The sequence below is a fragment of the Mesoplodon densirostris genome, chromosome X (assembly GCF_025265405.1).
Source record: "Mesoplodon densirostris isolate mMesDen1 chromosome X, mMesDen1 primary haplotype, whole genome shotgun sequence".
In the NCBI taxonomy this organism is placed as follows: Eukaryota; Metazoa; Chordata; class Mammalia; order Artiodactyla; family Ziphiidae; genus Mesoplodon; species Mesoplodon densirostris.
This window is the reverse complement of record NC_082681.1, coordinates 93,103,654-93,126,341: the sequence shown is the minus strand read 5'-3', so window position 1 is coordinate 93,126,341 and position 22,688 is coordinate 93,103,654. Positions and strand designations below refer to the sequence as shown.

At 37.9% G+C, this 22,688-nt stretch overlaps 1 pseudogene; it reads left to right on the top strand.

Moving 5' to 3' along the window:
• The first annotated feature begins 21,782 nt into the window (after positions 1–21,782).
• LOC132482784 (U6 spliceosomal RNA) lies at positions 21,783–21,869 on the top strand (annotated as a pseudogene).
• Positions 21,870–22,688: the final 819 nt, after the last annotated feature.

Sequence of the window (22,688 nt, the reverse complement as noted above, 5' to 3'; positions counted from 1 at the left end):
AGCCACTCATGTGAAGGGCAACAGGACACATAGATGTTCCCATGTGGATGAAGAACAGGTGAGGTTGTAAGAGCAGTATTGCAGGGAGGATGGCATGAGAGAAGGATGTGTTCAGAAATAGGAATGCATTATAAACTTCACAATCCATGTCCTTTCCAGTGAATGAACTTGAAATATCTGTGGAAAATGGAAGAGGCACAAGGAATTATCTGAGCCCTATGAGGGCAGCTCTCAAGGTTGGGGACTTTGATAGGAAACCATGGGATTTACTGAGCAGTGTGGCCTGGAAAGATCAAATATTCAAAGTTCCTTCTGCATGGAACCACAGAACCTTCCCTACAATAGAAATAATAAGTATAGGATTTAGGTGGATTTTTCTCTTTTGGTTTTTGTTTTAGTACTATTTTAAAGCAATACAAATTTAATTGTGGAAAACCAACAAAATAAACTTTAACCAAGCAACTTGTTTGATAAGGAGAGCAGAAATAGTTGATCAGTGTCTCTGTGATACAGTTATCCATTCCACTGTTGCTGGAGATTTGAGTTGTTGCCAGTTTATGATCATTATAAATAATGCTGCTATGATCACCCCTTTACATGTTCTTTCATGGACATATATACAAATTTCTGTGGGATATATACCAGGAGTTCAATGGCTGAGTCATAGGACATGCATTTATTCAGCTTACTTAACATAGGGAAATGGTTTTCTTAAGTGGTTGTACCAACTTCCACTCTCACTGGCAGTATAAGAGAATACTTATTGCTCTATATCCTCACCAGAAAAGAAAAGGTATTTTTCTTTTATTTCATTTTAGCAATTCTGGTATTTGTGTAAAAGCATGTGAGTGAAAAAGTGTTGCCTGCCATATCAGTAAACAAAAGATGTTGCAGCCATCAAGCCATCACATTACAGCCTCCCCAGTAGTGAGCCCTGAGGCAACTCAGGATAGAAACAGGATTGTCTGCCATCAAGCCATCAGCCACTGCATCCACCCACCAACAGTGCATCCTCAGGAGACTCAGGATGAGATAGAAGTCGATATTGGCCCCAGATAACTGAGGTACGTATCAAAGGAATGATTTCAATGAGCCCTGAAGTTTGCATCTTCCCATACATAGAAAGGTGCTAAATTCCTTACCTTGAGATATCTGATTTTCTTTAACAGTAATTTTTTGATGTTCTGACTGCCTGGTCTTTGTTGCAAAAACTCCTATATATCCTGGCTCCTCCCTTACGTCTTCAGAGCTGTCCCTCAGAGCTATCTGAGAAGCTGTGTCCCGGGCTTACGTCCTCAGTTTTGTCTGCCAAATAAAACATAATTCTCAACTTTTAAGTTGTGCATTTTTTCAGTTGACAGGTATCACCTTGTGGTTTTTACAGTTTCCCTAATGATTAATGAAGATTAATGTATTTTCATATGTTTATTTTCTATTCTACTGTGTTAGAGTTTAATGTTAAATTCAGAATACTACTGAATTCTGATCTTCACTTGTACTATGAACCCTGGAACTGGTATTAGACAATCATAGACCCAGTAATTTGGCCACCTGATGTGCTCAGAGACAAATAGATTAGAGTCTAATGCTCTTCCCACATTAGTATACAAGGTGCTTGGAATGCTACAGTTAAGGTAATTATATTCTCCAAATCCAAAATCAGAAAGACAATTAGGTAGTCATACCTCACGTTATAATTCATCCTTCCATGACTGAGGCACCCTGCCTCTTTCTGTGCCCCCAAAACACCTGTCATCCCCTGTTTTCCTTCACTTACTCTCCCGCCATACACACTGAAGTTTCATTGTCCAGGCATCCTATCTTGTCTGCTCTATCTATTTGTTATCTGAAGATAAGGCCTCCTTCCACACTGGCCTTTTTAGCCCAAGGCCAAAAAAAAAAAAAAAAAGAAGAAAACACTCATTTCCCATAAAAAAAAAAAAGAAAACACTCCTCTACTCCCTGTCCTCACTCTTTTAAGCAGCTGACAGCTTTGCAAAATATCTAAAAGGTTCTCATGCTATCCTGATTAGAGATGTGGTGGGTAAACTTGGGTCTATGGTCCTTTGAGGCCAGTACTCTTATATAAAAATGGCATACGGTTGTTTCCAAGTTTTTATTAGTATAATCCCTTTATCCACCTGAATAATTCCCCTCGAATAGGCTAGCAATAATTTCACTGTGCATCATCCCCAGTCCATGAAAACAAGGATGGCAGAGCAGTTGTAATTGAAGTGATGGCCGTGAACCTAGGCTCTTGCCCAGCCAGCACCTCTTCTTCCTTCTCAGTTTAGTGAGCCCTGACACCCGCAGAATGCTAGGGCTCCCTTATGAACTCTTTGGGAAGCCCTGTGTTGGGCAAGCCTTCTTCAGATGCAGGCCATCCATCGTGCTTCTGTACAGGTATCTGCCTGCATGGACTCTAATTTTGTGCTTGGCTTTCAAGCACTGCCAACAACACATGCCCTCCTGCATCCTTGGTATATCTGACAATCATTTTTCTTATTTCATCAATTTACCTATCACTAACCGTCACTTCCCATATACAGATACACACTCTGTTCCAACTCCCCATTTCTCTCAGGATTTTTCACAAGCCTTGGCTTCCTACTCTCTGCTAATCCACATCTCTTCCCTGCTTTCTGGCCCAGCTCCCAACTCCCTTCTAGGAAAGAGACCTCTGCTACTGCCTTTAATGGAAAGCTTCTCAATACCTCAGAACACAACAGATTCTCTATCTCAACACCTGTGCTTTCCCTTCTTTGAAAATGTTCTCAGACTAGGGTCTTCCTCATGACTGGGTTTTATTCTTTCAATAATCAGACTATCGACTTGGGTAGGGAGCTTAGTGCCTCTTACTTTCATATTTTTGCTTCCCTGACCTAATATACCATCTTCAGGAGTTGTTTTCACTATCTTCTGCTTTGGATTGAACCCAGAGGAAGATAAAGCAAAGGAACCTGGGAAATTTTTCTCATAAATCCGGCTGAAGTCTGGTGACAGGACCTTCTAAAGACATACAGCTCAGTTACCCTTCAGCATGTAAGCTTAAGTGGAAACGATTAGTGATCCTGCTTAAATGACCAGAGAAGAATGATGAGTGACTGCTGTTCACAGCACTCCTGCTATGTCCACTGTGATTACTCTGGAAATGATGGCTTCTTTCTTCAACACTGGGTACATGCTGGCTCCTCCAGTCACTCCTCAATCACTTATGCAGTGTCCAGGCACTGTGCAAGGACCTCAGGTACAAAGAAAACTGAGGTCCCTTCCTAGGCAGCCTTATCACTCACACACCCACACACACACACGCACACCTCTATTTTTTCCATCTCAGTGGGATAAGGGCCAGTGGGTATTAGCAGCTGAAGGAGGTCACAAGGTGGTGGCCGTGAGATAGAAACCCATGCATCTCATAGACAGGATACCCATTTGAGGATATGTAGGCCATGGTGTCATGCAGAGGTCAGGTTCAGTGTGAGGAACACCTACAAGCCCCTGGGGCTCTCAGTTGGCATTTCTGAAGTCTTCGATGACAATTAAGGCAGTGATATCCACCCCGCAAGGATGCTGATTTTGAAATAATATTTCTTGGAGGAGGTTGTGTGATACCTTCTACTTAATCTGAGTCAGTTGTCAATGGAGAGTGGGCATCTGCACATCTGGACGGGGAAGGCTTGGAACATGTTCGGGGCTGAGTTAATGACCTTTTCTGGAAGGCCTTTCTGATGATGTGAGGGAATGAAGGGAGGCCCATTTTGGAGCAAGGGGCTGCCTTCCTGGTGACCCGCAGAAGAGGATAACTCCAGAGCTCTTTTGCACAACCCCATAAGGTCCTTTCTCTTGAAAAGGGCTTTCCCCTTCATGAGCTAGTTGCCAGGCTATAGTCTTTATTTATTTATTTATTCATTTATTTATTTATTCATTCATTCATTCATTCATTCATTTTATTTATGGCTGTGTTGGCTCTTCGTTTCTGTGCGAGGGCTTTCTCTAGTTGCGACAAGTGGGGGCCACTCCTCATCGCGGTGCGCAGGCATCTCACTATCGCGGCCTCTCCCGTTGCGGAGCACAGGCTCCAGACGCGCAGGCTCAGTAATTGTGGCTCACGGGGCTAGTCGCTCTGCGGCATGTGGGATCTTCCCAGACCAGGGCTCGAACTCGTGTCCCCTGCATTGGCAGGCAGATTTTCAACCACTGCGCCACCAGGGAAGCCCCAGGCTATAGTCTTTGAGACAAAGTGCCCCCACATTGTGTACTGATACTTCCATGAACCCAGATGATGATGATAAATTTTAAGCTTTACGGGATAATCCTATCTCACTGGGGCACTTTGAAATCCCTACCTTCTATTTTGTAACCTGTTTGTGCGTTCTAAGATAACAGACTCTTCTCCTCTTCCCCTTCCTCTTCCACTGGAATTGCTGAGTCATAGGTTACACATATGTTCAGCTTTAGTAGAGCCTGCCTAAAAGTTTTCCCAAATGTTTTTTAAATCACCCATTTTATTTATTTATTTATTAGTTGTGCATTGCAGCTTGCAGGGTCTTAATTCCCTGGCCAGGGATTGAACCTGTGCCCCCTGAAATGGAAGCACTGAGTGTTAACCAATGGACCACCAGGGAGTTCCCTCCAAAGTATTTTACTTCACAAATTTTTACAAATGTACCCTCCCACCAGCAATGTACTGCTTCACAGCAACCAGCAGGGTTGCTTCACATTCTCCCCAGCCTGAGTTATGTACTACCATTCTGGTGGTGTGAGTAGTGGTTTTAATTTTCATTCCCCTGATGATTAATGAAGTTGACCGCATCTTTGTAAGAATACCATGCTGGCTCAATGACAATAGCCCTGTAAAAGTTCATGACATCTGGTAGTGTAAGTGCTCCAGCTTTATTCATATTTTTCAGTATTGCTTTACCTACTCTTTATGTTTTGAATTTCTATATCAATTTTAGAAACATGTCAAATTCCACAAATTAGGTCAAAAAAGTTATCAGATTTTGAATAGGATTATATTCAATCTGTAGATTAATGTAGAGAGAATTTATATTTTTGCAATGTTGACACTTGTAATCCATGATTATAGTATACATCTCCATTTGTTTAGAATACTTGGTAGCCCCTAGTAAGTAAGCTCATCATAATTGGAACAGAATATTCCTATAATGCAAAAACTATAGTGATATCACTAACATTTAGATAAATCAGAGTCTTTACGATATGTAATTCTCATTGTCTTGAGATTTGGTATTCATTCTTTAAAGCAGTAGTTCTCACACTTGAACACTCATTGGAATGCATGCTCTATGTAGAGGGCTTATTAAAACACAGGTATCCGGGCTCCAACTCCCAGAGTTTCTGATGCAGTATGTCAGGTCTGGGCCGAAGGATCTGCATCTCTCTAACAAGTTCTGAGGCAAGGTTAGTGTCACTAGTTAGGGGACCATACTTAAAGAACCACTGCTTTAAAAAAAGGCAGAGAAAATACATTGTTCCAGAGCCTGTACTGGGTGCCGAGGATGCAGAATGGTGTAATCATAGTCTCCTTACTCCAGAGTCTCTCAGGCTACTGTGGGAGACAACCCCAAAAACAGATGACTATAGTGCATCATAGGAAATGCCCTGTGAGTAGTTTTTACCTGTGAACTTGGGAGCTCAGGGAGGTTGGTTTTTTCCTAGGCAAATAAAAACAAAAAGAATAATGTTTAGCTGGATGAGTAAATCCCTATTGGGTAAATTTCAGGAAATTTTAAATGTGTGGCTGTGTTCATAGTGGGGAGAGATGAATATTTCAGTGTGAATATAAAGGTGAGAAATTGTTGTGAAATAAACTTTTGGCTTCCTTTTTCATCTGCTCCTTCATGGGAATTTAAACAATTCAAACCATACGAGTGTGTCAGTGGTTTTTTATGACAGCCATATTTCTATTGTTGACATTATAAAACAAACATCATGGCTGTTTCAATTCAAAATGCTATTAGGAACTGAGTCTTCATTAAGTAGAGGATAAGTAGCTAAATGTTGGAGATATTCTCTTAAATTTGTGTATATGTGTATGCTTTGCAGAAATGAGGCCACTTTCACTTTGATGTAGTAACTGGGTGATGATGGAATACCTGAAATTTTGTTTTATACCATTTTAAAGAGATTTCATGCTTCATTAGGTAATCCTTCCCTTTCTTTCTTACAAGCAGTAAAAATTCTCCTGTCCCCTGCAACATTTCAGGATGAGGGATGGGATGATTTGTCACTCACCATTAATCCTGACTCCTACACAGCAGTGGGCAGATATACGCTGAAGGTTTGCTGGTCCCAGACTTGGCTTCAGACCAACACGGGTATCTTATCTCCTGGTATTTAAAAGCACTTGGGGGCTAATTTCTAATGGGAATTTCTTAGTTTCAAGAGAGGATTTTTCAGAAGAGAGAAAAGCTATGAGCACCTATGGAGAGCTGCAAAAATGCCACAGTGAGGAAGTTGCTCAATAAAGTGAACATAAAACTGCAATTAGGTACTCTTGTTAATTTTGTTAGTTTTGTTGTTGAAGATTATTATCACAGTGAAATTTTATGCATTTTGTGGTAGTTGTACGTACCAGCATCACAGAATGTAAAATTAGGCAGTTGAGCAAATGATGGGTTTTTTTTCCCCATTGGGGTATTTGCATATAATCTGTAGTAGTACTTTTTGAGATATATTAACAGAATGGCTCTGGGTAATTTCTTGTGTTTCCTGTTTTTGCTTTAATTGGAAAAGATATTGAGATACAAAAGTGATGACTGAGAGTCTCCTCCACCAGGGGGCAGTCAGCAGAAGCAAGAAGAATGATAATCCTGCAGCCTGTGGAACAAAAACCACATTCACAGAAAGATAGACAAAATGAAAAGGCAGAGGGCTATGTACCAGATGAAGAAACAAGATAAAACCCCAGAAAAACAATTAAATGAAGTGGAGATAGACAACCTTCCAGGAAAAGAATTCACAATAGTGATAGTGAAGATGATCCAGGACCTCGGAAAAAGAATGGAGGCAAAGATCGAGAAGATGCAAGAAATGTTTAATAAAGACCTAGAAGAATTAAAGAACAAATGAACAGAGATTAACAATGCAATAACTGAAATGAAAAATACACTAGAAGGAATCGATAGCAGAATAACCGAGGCAGTAGAACGGATAAGTGACCTGGAAGACAGAATGGTGGAATTCACTGCTGCAGAGCAGAATAAAGAAGAAATAATGAAGAGAAATGAAGACAGCCTAAGAGAAATCTTGGACAACATTAAATGTACCAACATTCACATTATAGGGGTCCCAGAAGGAGAAGAGAGAGAGAAAAGACCCGAGAAAATATTTGAAGAGATTATAGTCAAAAACTACTCTAACATGGGAAAGGAAATAGCCACCCAAGTCTAGGAAACACAGAGAGTCCCAGGCAGAATAAACTCAACAAGAAACGTACAGAGACACATGGTAATCAAATTGACAAAAATTAAAGACAAAGAAAATTATTAAAAGCAACAAGGGAAAAATGACATGTAACATACAAGAGAACTCCTATAAGGTTAACAGGTGATTTCTCAACAGAAACCCTATAAGCCAAAAGGGAGTGGTATGATATATTTAAAGTGATGAAAGGGAAGAACCTACAACCAAGATTATTCTACTCAGCAAGGATCTCATTCAGATTCAATAGAGAAATCAAAAGCTTTACAGACAAGTAAAAGCTAAGAGAATTCAGCACCACCAAACCAGCTCTACAACAAATGCTAAAGGAATTTTCTAAGTGGAGACACAAGAGAAGAAAAGGATCTACCAAAACAAACACAAAACAATTAAGAAAATGGTAATAGGAACATACAAATCAATAATTACCTTAAATGTAAATGGATTAAATGCTCCAACCAAAAGACACAGACTGGCTGAATGGATACAGAAACAAGACCCATATATATGCTGTCTACAGGAGACCCACTTCAGACCTAGGGACACATACAGACTGAAAGTGAGGGGATGGAAAAACATATTCCATGCAAATGGAAATCAAAAGAAAGCTGGAGTAGCAATACTCATATAAGATAAAGTATACTTTAAAATAAAGAATATTACAAGAGACAAGGAAGGACACTACATAATGAGCAAGGGATCAATCCAAGAAGAAGGTATAACAATTATAAATATATATGCACCCATCATAGGAGCACCTCAATACATAAGGCAAATGCTAACAGCTATAAAAGAGGAAATTGACAGTAACACAATAATAGTGGGGGAATTTAACACTCCACAGTCACCAATGGACAGATCATCCAGGAAGAAAATTAATAAGGAAACACAAGCTTTAAATGACACAATAAACCAGATAGATTTAATTGATATTTATAGGACGTTCCATCCGAAAACAGCACATTACACTTTCTTCTCAAATGCACACAGAACATTCTCCAGGATAATCACATCTTGGGTCACAAATCAAACCTTGGTAAATTTAAGAAAATTGAAATCATATCAAGCATCTTTTCTGACCACAACGTTATGAGATTAGAAATAAATTACAGGGAAAAAAAACATAAAAACCATAAATACATGGAGGCTAAACAATACCTTACTAAATAACCAAGAGATCACTGAAGAAATCAAAGAGGAAATCACAAAATACCTAGAGACAAATGACAATGAAAACACGACAATCCAAAACCTATGGGATGTAGTAAAAGCAGTTCTAAGAGGAAAGTTTATAGCAATACAATCCTACCTCAAGAAACAAGAAAAAGCTCAAACAATCTAACCTTACACCTAAAGGAACTACAGAAAGAAGAACAAACAAAAACCAAAGCTAGTAGAAGGAAAGAAATCATAAAGATCAGAGCAGAAATAAATGAAATAGAAACAAAGAAAACAAGAGCAAAGATCAATAAAACTAAAAGCTGGTTCTTTGGAAGATAAAGAAAATTGATAAACCTTTAGCCAGACTCATCAAGAAAAAGGAAGAGGACTCAAATCAATAAAATTAGAAATGAAAAAGGAGAAGTTACAACAGACACCACAGAAATACAAAGCATCCTAAGAGACTACTAGATGCAACTCTATGCCAATAAAATGGACAAACTTGATAAAATGGACAAATTCTTAGAAAGGTGAAACCTTCCAAGGCTGAACCAGGACGAAATAGAAAGTATGAACAGACCAATCACAAGTAATGAAATTGAAACTGTGATTAAAAATCTTCCAACAGACAAAAGTCCAGGACCAGATGGTTTCACAGGTGAATTCTATCAAACATTCAGAGAAGAGCTAACACCCATCCTTATCAAACTCTTGCAAAAAATTGCAGAGGAAGGAACACTCCCAAACTCATTGTATGAGGCCACCATCACCCTGATACCAAAACCAGACAAAGATACTACAAAGAAAAGAAAATTACAGAAAAATATCACTGATGAATATAGATGCAAAAATCCTCAACAAAGTACTAGCAAACAGGATCCAACAACACATTAAAAGGATCATACACCATGATCAAGTGGGATTTATCCCAGGAATGCAAGGATTCCTCAATACATGCAAATCAAGCAATGTGATACACCATATTAACAAACTGAAGAATAAAAACTATATGATCATCTCAATAGATGCAGAAAAAGCTTTTGACAAAATTCAACACCCATTTATGTATGATAAAAACTCTCCAGAAAGTGGGCATACAGGGAACCTACCTCAACATAATAAAGACCACATACAACAAACCCACAGCAAACATCATTCTCACTGGTGAAAACCTGGAAGTATCCTAAGATCAGGAACAAGACAAGGATGTCCACTCTGGCCACTACTATTCAACATAGTTTTGGAAGTCCTAGCCATGGCAATCAGAGAAGAAAAAGAAATAAAAGGAATACAAATTGGAAAAGAAGAAGTAAAACTGTCACTGTTTGTGGATGACAGGATACTATACATAGATAATCCTAAAGATTCCACCAGAAAACTGCTAGAGCTAATCATTGAATTTGGTAAAGTTGCAGGATATAAAATTAATGCACAGAAATTTCTTGCATTCCTATATACTAACAACAAAAGATCAGAAAGAGAAATTAAGAAAACAATCCCATTCACCATTACAACAAAAAGAATAAAATACCTAGGAATAAACCTACCTAAGGAGGTAAAAGACCTGTACTCAGAAAACTATAAGACACTGATGAAAGAAATCAAACATGACACAAACAGATGGAGAGATATACCATGTTATTGGATTGGAAAAATCAATATTGTGAAAATGACCATAGTACCCAAAGCAATCTACAGATTCAATGCAATCCTTATCAAATTACCAATGGCATTTTTTACAGAACTTGAATAAAAAGCCTTAAAATTTGTATGGAGACACAAAAGACCCCAAATAGCCAAAGCAATCTTGAGAAAGAAAAATGGAGCTGGAGGAATCAGACTCCCTGGCTTCAGACTATACTACAAAGCTACAGTAATCAAGACAGTATGGTACTGGCACAAAAACAGAAATATAGATCAATGGAATAGGACAGAAAGCCCAGAGATAAACCCACGCACATATGGTCAACTAATCTCTGACAAAGGAGGCAAGGACATACAATGGAGAAAAGACAGTCTCTTCAATAAGTGGTTCTGGGAAAACTGGACAGCTACATATAAAAGAATGAAATTAGAACACTCCCTAACACCATACACAAAAATAAACTCAAAATGGATTAAAGACTTAAATGTAAGACCAGACACTATAAAAGTCTTAGAGGAAATCATAGAAAGAACACTCTTTGACATAAATCACAGCATGATCTTTTTGACCCACATCCTAGAGTAAGGGAAATAAAGGCAAAAATAAAAAAATGGGACCTAATGAAACTTAAAAGCTTTTTCACAGCAAAGGAAACTACAAAGAAGATGAAAAGACAACCCTCAGAATGGGAGAAAATATTTGCAAACGAGTCAATGGACAAATGATTAATCTCCAAAATATATAAACAGCTCATGCAGCTCAATATTAAAAAAACAAACAACCCAATCAAAAAATGGGCAGAAGACCTAAGTAGTTATTACTCCAAAGAAGACATACAGATGGCCAAGAGGCACATGAAAAGCTGCTCAACATCACTAATTATTAGAGAAATGCAAATCAAATCTACAATGAGGTATCACTTCACACCAGTTAGAATGGACATCATCAGAAAATCTACAAACAAATGCTGGAGAGGGTGTGGAGAAAAGGGAGCCCTCTTGCCCTATTGGTGGGAATGTAAATTGATACAGCCACTATGAAGAACAGTATGGAGGTGCCTTAAGAAACTAAAAGTAGAATTACCATATGACCCAGCAATCCCACTCCTGGGCATACACCCGGAGAAAACCATAATTCAAAAAGACACATGCACCCCAATGTTCATTGCAGCACTATTTACAATAGCCAGGTCATGGAAGCAACCTAAATGCCCATCAACAGATGAATGGATAAAGAAAATGAGGTACATATGTACAATGGAATATTACTCAGCCATAAAAAAGGAACAAAATTGGGTTCTTTTGTAGAGATGTGGATGGACCTAGAGACTGTCATACAGAGTGAAGTAAGTCAGAAAAAGAAAAAAACAAATACCGTGTATTAATGCATATATGTGGAATCTAGAAAAATGGTACAGATGATCCTGTTTGCAAGGCAGAAATAGAGACAAAGACGTAGAGAACAAATGTATGGACACCAAGGGGGGAAAGCTGGTGGGGGGGTGGTGGGATGAATTGGGAGTTTGGGGTTGACATATATATACTAATACGTATAAAATTGATAACTAATAAGAACCTGCTGTATAAAAAAATAAAATTAAAAAAATAAAGAACAGATTGAAAAGAATAAATATTATTGGGTAAGGCATGTTTTGGATAAGGCACAAGCAACAACAAACAGTGATTATTGAGAACTCATTTGAACAGAGTCAGAGCAAGGTGAGGGTGGACCATTTTGAGTTTTGCAGCAATCCTTTTGGTTATTGTTCTGTGGAGGGGATGGAATTTTCAGTTTGGATGTTAAATTATTATTGGTGATCTCTTTTGTTATAATACTAATTATTATTGTTTTATTTAAGGAACTATAGACCCGCATGGAGAAGGCCCACATTAAATTACATGAGGATGAGAACCAAGATTACAGGTCCAAAGGAAATTGTTAAATTGTTAAGAAGCTCTATGTCAAGGAATGGAGCAAATATATTTTAGTAAGTGTAGGCTTGAAGACACAGGAGTAAACAACCAGACCAAGTCTCTGCCCTCATTGAGCTTTTAGTCTATCTGGGAAAGCAGCCGTTAATGTAGTCATAGGGAGTGGTTAAAACTGAGATTAACATATATGTTAAAAGTACAGGGAACTATGAGAGAATATCACAGGTCTTGCCCTAGTGTAGGAGGATCAAGGAGAGCTTGTTTGAATCAGTGGCAATTAAACTGAAAGTGGAAAGGTGAATATGAGAGTCAGGCAAAGAAGAGTGGAAAAAGCAGTTGGCAGGTGCCCCTCAAGCTGAGAGCATAGTTCTTTGGAAGCTTTTGAGCCAGGAAGGACCCCTGGGCCTATAGGAGCTAGAATAAAAAACAATATTCTCATGGGTATGAAATGTACAGTGTGGGGAATATAGTCAATAACTATGTAACATCTTTGTATGGTGACATATAGTAAGTAGACAAATCATGGTGATCAGTTTGAAATGTAAAGAAATATCAAATCACTATGCTGTGTAACTGGAGCTAACATAGTGTTGTAGGTCAATTATATTTCAAAAACAAAAACAAACAAAAATAGTAAAAGAGATCAGATTTGTGGTTACAGGAAATTGGATGAAGTCAGTCAAAAGGTACAAACTTCCAGTTATAAGATAAATAGATAAATAAGTACTAGGGATGTAATGTACAACGTGATAAATACAATTAACTCTGCTGTAGGTTATATATGAAAGTTGTTATGAGAGTAAATCCTAAGAGTTCTTATCCCAAGAAAAAATTTTTTCCTTTTTTTTCCTATTTAACTTTGTACCTATATGAGATGATGGATGTTCACTAAACTTGTGATAATCACTTAATGATGTATGTAACTCAAATAATTATGCTGTATACCTTAAACTTATACATTGCTGTGTGTCAGTTTTATCTCAATAAAACTGGAAGGAAAAAAGCAATACTTTCAGTATGATTAGAGCATAGTGAGTAGGAGGGAGAGTGGTAATAGATAACACGGGAGAGACAGGCCAGGCATGATCCTTCAAAACCATGTTGGATATGTCAAGAGTTTGAGACTTCATCCCGAGATCAGTGGGTAGGCACAGGAGTGCCATGGTTAGATTCATATTGTTGGAAGATCACTCTGGCTTCTGTGTGAAGAATGGATTGATAGGATGCAAAAATGGATTCAAGAAGCCCAGCTGGAAGACTATTGTAATCATTCAGGAAACAGATAATAGTGACTTGGCAAGGGTAGTGATAAGGGAGGTGTAAAGAGGTGGATAGGGGCAAGAAATCTTTAGGAGGAATAGCTGATAAGACATGATGTGGTAGACATGGAGATGTGTGTCCCAGATCTCCTTTCAAGGAAGGACTTAATGCCCAGCCACAGGGAGTGTTTTCAGTAGACAGCATCCACATATCTGTTTCTTCAGAGTCTGGCTCAGCTGCAGAAAGCCACCATGCCTGAGATCACACCTTTCCCCTGGTAGCCCACATCTGACTGAGCAAGAAAGAGGTATAAAGGTCTGCTTATTTGGGTCCAACAAGGGACACTCTGATGGACTATATTTGCCCAAGGCTTTGTTGGACTTGCACCACAGTTTAACTTATCCCTCTACCCAATCCTACTTTCTTCCCTTTACCTTCACAGGGAATGATCTATGATAAACATAGATCTTCAACTCAATCTTGCATCTTCAATGCAATCTCAAGCTCCATTTCCAGTAAGCCCAAGCTATGACTGTTGGAACTAGAAGTGGAGTGCTCTGATAAAGCAAGTGATGAGATGGGATTTGGAGCTGGATCACTCACCACCTAGCTTGCAATGAAAACCCCATCATTGATGACAGGTGGAGCACAGCCACCTTCTGGAACAAGGTGGAGGTCCAGTTATTAAAACGTTCGTTGGTAGTAAACTAGGAGTGTATACCAATGGAAGGGGATGTGGTGGCAGGCATATTAGTTGTTTGAGACTTAGGGATATAATAGTAATTTTAAAGATAAAGGGATGAGATGGCTAGTGGTAAGCATCATTGGTAACCATCAGAAAGATAATGAGCAATTGAGAGTAACAGGCAACTTTAAGCCAAACGTGAACACCAGAAGCATCTTTGGTATAATACAAATAAACTCTCATCGTTTGTAGTGATAGGCAGAGAAAGCCAAGTAGAACAAGCCCAGGACTTAATAGTCAGAGTGGCTAAACCTCAAAGACAGTAAAACTCCAACTAAGGCAGGACTGAGACTCTAACCCATGGGATAGGCACCTCTGCTCCTGATCACTAGACTTATAACTAGAGTTAAGACATTGCATAACCCATCTGGGGCATAATCTAATTTACTAGGAAGGAAAGGGAATATACCCCAAATGGACTGCAAAACCTAGCCTGTATATACTGAAAGGAGTTGGGGGAGTATGGATAGGACCATATTACAAGGGTGCTTGATCAAGGGGCCGTAACTTAAACTTGTATAAGCAAGAGTTTGTTCACTTGGGAGTGTTCTCCTACAAGACTTACTGCTAATGACACCAGTAGACAGTGCAAACTCATTAGTAGGATGGCTCCCAGAAACATTGAAAACATAATGACTCTTGCTAAGTGAAATTGAAATGTCAGAATTGTTGTGGGATATAATGAAGGAAGGGATTAAAGGGCTCAGGGATATGGACATGCCCCTTCCAATGATTACATTCCATGCAAAAACTCAGAGGACACACCATTTACTGAGGCCATAAAAATACACTGCTGAGAGAGGTAGTGGAATCACTAATAAGTTTCATAGTGACTCTCTTCTGTTGACATAGATGACTGTAGGAGATTCTGTTAAAGAGATTGTCTTGTTGATAACATTGGAAATATAAGACCCTGAAACAACAGAGGCAAGGTAGCAACCCTTAGCTGCCAGAAGTCAAGAGTTCACATTACCATAATGTGGTCACAAAGGCATCCAGGGAGCTCTAACATGTAAAGAGTTATGGAGATGATTAATAGAACATGATCTCCTTAAGGGAAAATAGATGGAGAGCTGACAAGGTTACTACTCAGCTTTTGCCAGCAGAATAAATCAAGCATGGATAACCAGGACGCTGACGGCATTCACTCAAATAAAAAAGGCAACACTTGGCCAGTTTCTACACCTAAGTCAGTTTTTAGACCCTTAAACACACTGACTAAAGAGGACATCATGTCCCTACAACAACATGGCAAGTATACACAGTAAGGACTCTTCCGGTCTTTCCCCAAAGGGACCTATGGTCATCTATTCAGATACCTGTTCACTGGGAAAAGAAGAATACTCAGACATTTAAAGGATTATTGGACACAGAGTCTGTGTTGACATTGATACCTGGAGATCTGCAGTGTCATCACAGCCCCGCTGTTAGAGTGGGGCATAAAGGAACTAATAAATGGAGTCCTAGCCGAGGTGTAGTTTCAGTGGGTACTTGGATCTGAAGATTCACACAGTGGTAGTCTCCCAGATCCCAAATGTAAAACTGGGATAGATATACTTGACATTTGTCATTATCTCCACATTGGGTCCTTGTCTATGTGGAAGGCCAAATGTAAGCCTCTGAAACTGCGCCCTTACCCTAGCCAGGATAGTAAATCAAACATTATCACATCCCTGGGAAACAGTGGAGAATGTGAAATCCTTAAGACTCTCAGGAATATAGGGGTGATGGATCCTATCATATTTTTAATTTAATTCACCAGGCTGTCCGCTACAAAACCAGATGGATCCTGGAGGATGACTGTAGTCTACTGTAAACTCAATCTTATGTCATAGCCTGGATAACAGCCATCTTGCTGGACATAGTATCATCGTTAGAGCAGATGAATGTGCACATGGCATGCAGCCACTGAGGTGGTAAAAAAAATTCTTTTATATTCCAATAAGAAAAGAGATCATAAAAATTGCAATCTCACGGAAAGGACAACAATATTTGTGCCAGCTGAGTTCTTCAAGAAGCAGATACTGAAATGGAATTAGAAGTGTAAAAGATTTATGGGAAGGTGCACTTGTGAAAGTAAATTGAGCAAAGGATGTCTTTAGACCATAATGGAGGACTAAGAAAGTCTCTGCTAACCCAACAGGGAGATAGGAAGCAAAGTTACTTATTATATTAGTCTCCTGCTGTGAAACAAGACCATGCTGTAGTGCAAGCAGTTCTGCTACTTTGGCCATATGATTCAGTAGACTCTATGGTGTTTAAGGTGTAAGAAGTGGGAAAATATGCAGTTTGGAGCTTATGGTAAGCCCCAGTGAAGAACCACAAGACAGGTCCCTGGGATTCTGAGTCAGCACCATGCCATAGGCAATGGAGAATTATTTGCCTTTTAAGAAACAACTCGTGGTGTGTTACTGGGCCCCGGTAGAGATGAAAGACTTGACCATGGGCTACCAAGTGACAATGTGGCCAGAAATGCCCATCACTAGCTAAGTTCTATTAGAATCACGAAGTCTTAAGGTCAGGAAGGTCTAGAAGCAATCTGTCATAAATTGGAAATGGTATATCTAGGATTGAGCTCAAGCAAGACCAGTATGTTTCATAAGCAGGTGACCCAGAACCTCATTTCACCATACTTGCAACAGTGCTCCTTTCTAGGCTCACATCTATGCTCACATGGGCAGCCCTGTATCAACAGCTGAAGAAGGAGGCACAATGCTGAGCTTGGTTTATAGGTGGGTTGGATTAGTATGTGGTATGTGAGTGCACACTAAAAATGGACGGGAGATGCATAACAGTCACTTTCAGGAGTGTCCTAAGAAGAAAGAAGAGAGGTAAAATCCAACCAGTGGGCAGAGCTTCAGGGAGTATACCTGACCATCCACTTTGTGTGGAAAGAGAAGTAGCCTGAGGTTAGAATATATTGACACATGACAGTAGCGAATGTTCTAGTTGGCTGGTCAGGGTTCTGAAAATAAAAAGATTGGAAGATTGGTGACAAGGAATTCTGGGGTTTGAGGAATGTGGATGGATATAGGGAAATGTACATGAAATGTACAACTCTTGGTATCACAGGTTAACACAAACCACAGAGCATCCACCATACAAGAGGCACTAAACAACCAAGTGGACAAAAGACATCAGCTAGCCTCTTTCATCAGCCATCCCAGTGCCTGTACAATGGACATATGAATACAGTGGCCATGATGGCAGGGATGGAGGCTATTAATGGCCTCTAATCTATCAATGCTTATCTAGCTAATGTCACCTCTGAATATCCAACTGGCCAGTAAGACTCCAGTGTCATACAGAGGCCAACAGGCACATGAAAACATGCTCAACATCACTAATTATTAGAGAAATGCAAATCAAAACTACAGTGAGGTACCACCTCTCACTGGTCAGAATGGCCATCATTTAAAAATCTACAAGTAACAAATGCTAGAAAGGGTGTGGAGAAAAGGGAACCCTCCTACACTGTTGGTGGGAATGTACATTGGTGCAGCCACTATGGAAAACAGTATAGAAGTTTCTCAAAAAACTAAAAATAGAGTTACCATATGATCCCGCAATCCCACTCCTGGGTATACATCCAGACAAAACTATAATTGAAAAAGATACACACACACCTGTGTTCATAGCAGCACTATTCACAATAGCCAAGACATGGAAGCAACCTAAATGTACATCCACAGATGAATGGATAAAGAAGTTGTGGTACATATATACAATGGAAAACTACTCAGTTATAAAAAAGAATGAAGTAATCCCATTTGCAGCAACATGGATGGACCTAGAGATTAACATACTAAGCGAAGTAAGTCAGACAGAGAAAGACAAATACCATATGATATCACTTATATGTGGAATCTAAAATATGGCACACATGAACTTATGTACAAAACAGAAACAGACTCACACACATAAAGAAGAGATGTGTGGTTGCCAAGGGGGAGGGCTGTGGGGGAGGGATAGATTGGGAGTTTGGGATTAGCAGATGCAAGCTATTATACATAGAATGGATAAAAAACAAGGTCCTACTGTATAGCACAGGGAACTATATTAAATATCCTTGATAAACTATAATGGAAAAGAATACGAAAAAGAATGTGTCTGTGTGTGTGTGTATAATTGAATCACTTTGCTGTACAGCAGAAATTAACACACTGTAAATCAACTATACTTCAATAAAATATATTTTTAAAAAAGAGACTCCAATGTCAAACCCCCAATATAGCACCATTCTTTAAGGAAATCAAATGGTCATTTGGTGGCAAATTGGCTACATTGGTTCCCTTCCATCCTGGAAGGGCCAATAGTTCACTCTCATATGAAAAAATACATATTCTGGGAATGGGTTTAAATTTCCTGCCCAAAGGGCTTTAGTCAGCACTTAATAGTACTTATTGAGCTTAATAGAGCATTTAATCAATGAGTGTGGCATCTCAGTAATCCTAACATCTGACTAGGATGAGGTATGTGTACTGAGTGCATAATGTAAACTCATAGACATATATTTATTTAGTAATAGAAAACATGGGAGCTTTTGATCATCCATGGAGTGCAAACTGAAGAGAGAAGAGGAGTCAGATCCATCTTCTGCAGTTAAATGTTGGTTAGGGGAAGCAGAGCTGTAAAATGAGAGGAGAAATATTAGTCAGAAGTAGAATTATATCTAGGTGTATGGAAATCAAGCAACTGAATATTTGTAGAAGGAGGGAGTGGTTGATACAGTTGAGATGGGCAAAGCAAAGCTTGGCCCTGAAAGGTGTCCAGTTGATTTAACAACATAGAGGTCAGTAAGGACCTTGGTAAGTACAATTTCAGTGGAGTCCTGAAGCTAAAACTTATTTTGTCATGGATTGAAGAGGATTAGGAGGTGAGAAAATAGAAATAGTGTGGGTAACAATCTCAATAGTTACAGAACTTTGAATATTTATTATGGATAAATAACTTTTGGAAGAGAATGTTCTTAACTATATAAAAAATTGAATGTATCAAAAGATATACCAACCACTGTACTTAATACCTAAAACAATTGTGACCACAATTGCCATTACCATTCATTAGTATTGGACATCTTAGCAATTAATAAGTCTATATATAAAAGATATGAATTTATTTTCTATGTAGGTGATCCAAATGAAGCCACCAATAAACTTTTAGAGCTACTAAGGAAATTAAACAACCTAGGAAGACTACTGTATCATAATACAAATAGCAAGTGTTGTTCTATACACTTGTAACAGTCAAAAATCCATAAATTATCTTTAAACAATCATATAGGAAATATGCCATAACAACAAGAAGAAAAGCATAAAACATTACTGAAGGCGGTAAAAAAAGATACATACATACATACATATATATATATATATATACATATATATATATATATATAATAGATTGAGAAATATACCATGTCTCTTGAGATGGATTGATATTTCAAATTAATCTATTAATTCAAGACAATCCTAAACAATATACCAACAATTAAAAAAAATAACTTTAAAAAAGAAACCTAAGAAGACAATTAAAAATTTTTTCTGTCATAAAAAACAGACAAGAAGAGAAGACAATCTGAAAAAAAAGTTAAATACTGTGGGTAGTTTGACAACAAGGGATCAAAGCTCTAGTAATTCTAAAAACAGTACAGTAATGGTCTGTTAATAGAAAATTGCATCAATGGGAGAAAAGAGAGAAGCAGACCCATTAGATATGGAAATTTGTTTTTGAGAAACATGGCATTTTAACTCAATGGGGAAAAGTAGGAATATTTTATTGTAATGGGAAAATAGGTTATTCACTTGGGGAAAAAAGTGTGCTTATCTCTCATATAATTCACAAAAATAAAACCAAGATAGGTTAAATACCTAAATGTAAAATCAAAACTATAAACATTCTTTAGAAAATAAATAAGAGGCTAATTTTAAGACCTAGAGATAGGGAAGGATTTCTTCAAGAAGATAAAAGTCTTCATAAAGGAGAAGACTGATCAATCTGAAAACATAAACTTTTTTTTAGAAATCTTACAACTAAAAAAGTAAAGATAATAGACAAATTGGAAAGAAATATTTGAAATGTATAAAAATGCCAAAGATAAACATATGAAATACATAATGATTTTATGCAAACTATTTAGTAAATACAAAATAACCAATAGTGAAATGCTTAAGGATAAACACAGAATATTCTCAGAAGCATTCATTATAATTATAAATGGTTGTATAAGGAAATAATGCAACCACAAACAACAATAATGAATTATACTTTTTCACAGATCAGATGACAAAATAAAAAAATTTGCAATATTAAAGTTTGTACACTTTGACCAACATCTCCCTATTTCCCCTACACCCAGCCCCTTGTAACCATCAGTCTACTCTCTGTTTCTATGAGCTTGATGTTTTTAGATTCCACATATAAGTGAGATCATATAGTATTTGTTTCTCTCTGACTTTCTCATGTAGCATATTGCCCTCAAGGTCAATCCACGTTGACACAGATGGCAGAATTTACTCATTTCTCATGGCTGAATAATATTCTGTTGTATGTATATACCACATCTTCTTTACCCGTTCATCCACTGATGGACACTAAGGCTGTTTCTATATCTTGGCTATTGTGAATAATGCTGCAATAAAATGGGAGTGTTGATATCTATTCAACATCTTGTTTTCATTTCCTTTGGAAATATACAAAGAAGTGGGATTGCTGGATCATATGATAGTCCTATTTTTAATTTTTGAGGAAGCTCCATAATGTATTTTTAGTGGCTGCACCAATTTACATTCCCACCAACAGTGCACAAGGACTCCCTTTTCTCCACATCCTTGCCAACACTTGTTATCTCTTGTCATCTTGATGATAGCCATTCTAACAGGTGGAAGGTGACATCTCATTGTAGCTTTGATTTGCATTTCCTTGATAATTAGCGATGTTGAACATCTGTTCATGTACCTGTTGGCCATTTGTATGTCCTCTTTGGGAAAAAAATGTCTATTCAGGTCCTCTGCCCATTTTAAAATTACATTATTTGCTTTTTTGCTATTGAGTTGTATGAGTTCCTTATACATTTTGGATATAAAACCCTTATCTTTTTGGTTTGCAAATATTTTCTCCCATTCCACAGCTTGCCTCTTTATTCTGTCAATTGTTTCTTATGCTGAGCAGAAGCTTTTTATTTTGATGTAGATCCACTTGTATATTTTTTATTTTCTTGCTTGCACTTTTGGTATCATACCCCCAAAGTCAGTATATTATACGCCTGTAACATATAATGTTGTACAGCAACTATACTTCAATTAAAAAACTTTAAAAGAGCTAAGATTATAAAACTTCTAAAAAAATAGGAGAAGATCTTAGTGACCTTGGATTTCACAAAAATTTCTTGATTACAGCACAAAAAAACAAACTACGAAAGAAAAAATTCAATAAATTGAACTTCAAAATTAAAACATTTTGCTCTTCCAAAGACACTGTTAAGAAAATGAGGAGGTAAGTGAGAGCCTGGGAAAAAATAATTTGCAAAACACATACCCAACAAATGACTTGTAACTAGAATATATAAGCAGCTCTGACAACCTAATAAAAGGAAGATCAACAGTGCTCATTTCAGTGATACAGAGGAGATTAGCATGGCCCCTGCTATAACATACAAATTCATGAAGCATTCCATATTTTTCAGTTATAAGGTAAGTAAGTACTAGGGAGGTAATGTACAGCATGATAAATATAATTATCATTGCTTTATGTTATATGTGAAAGTTGTTAAGAGAACAAATCTTGAGTTCTCTTCACAAATACAATTTTTTTTCTTTTTCTTTTATTTTGTATCTGTATGAGATAATGGATGTTCACTAAACTTATTGGGGTAACCATTTCATGAAGTATGTAAGTCAAATCATTATACTGTACATCTTAAACTTATACAGTGCTGTATATTAATTGTATTTCCATAAAACTAGAAGGAAAAAATTTTAATAGAAAAAAGCTCACAAAAAAGAAATCTCTAGGCTCAGATGGTTTCACTGAAGAATTTACCCAATATTCAGAAAATAACACCAATTTTACATAATGCCTTCCAGAAAATGGAAGAGGAGGAAACATTACTTATTTTTAGACTAATATTACCCTGATACTTCTCTTTGAGTATCATTGTATCTAATACATTTTCACTTTTTTGGTATTACACATCTATTATGGCTGAAGACAACCCGAGTAGGTCTGTCTCTTAGAACTGGCCTTATATACTGTAATTGCTGAACAAACACCCCCTGGGTGAAGACACAATAGGAGTGGCTCTATGCCTACCCACCTGGCTTTTGCAGAAGTGACCCAACCATAATGACTTATGTATGTATCTCTGAAAACTGAAACTATGTGAAGCAAGCTGAAGAGAGACTAGCCTCAGCTTTGACCCTTTATCTCTGCACCATGTTGGGAGGGAGAAGAGGAAGACTGCTAGAGAGTCCTGTGGCTGGAACTTTTGCACTCAGGAGGG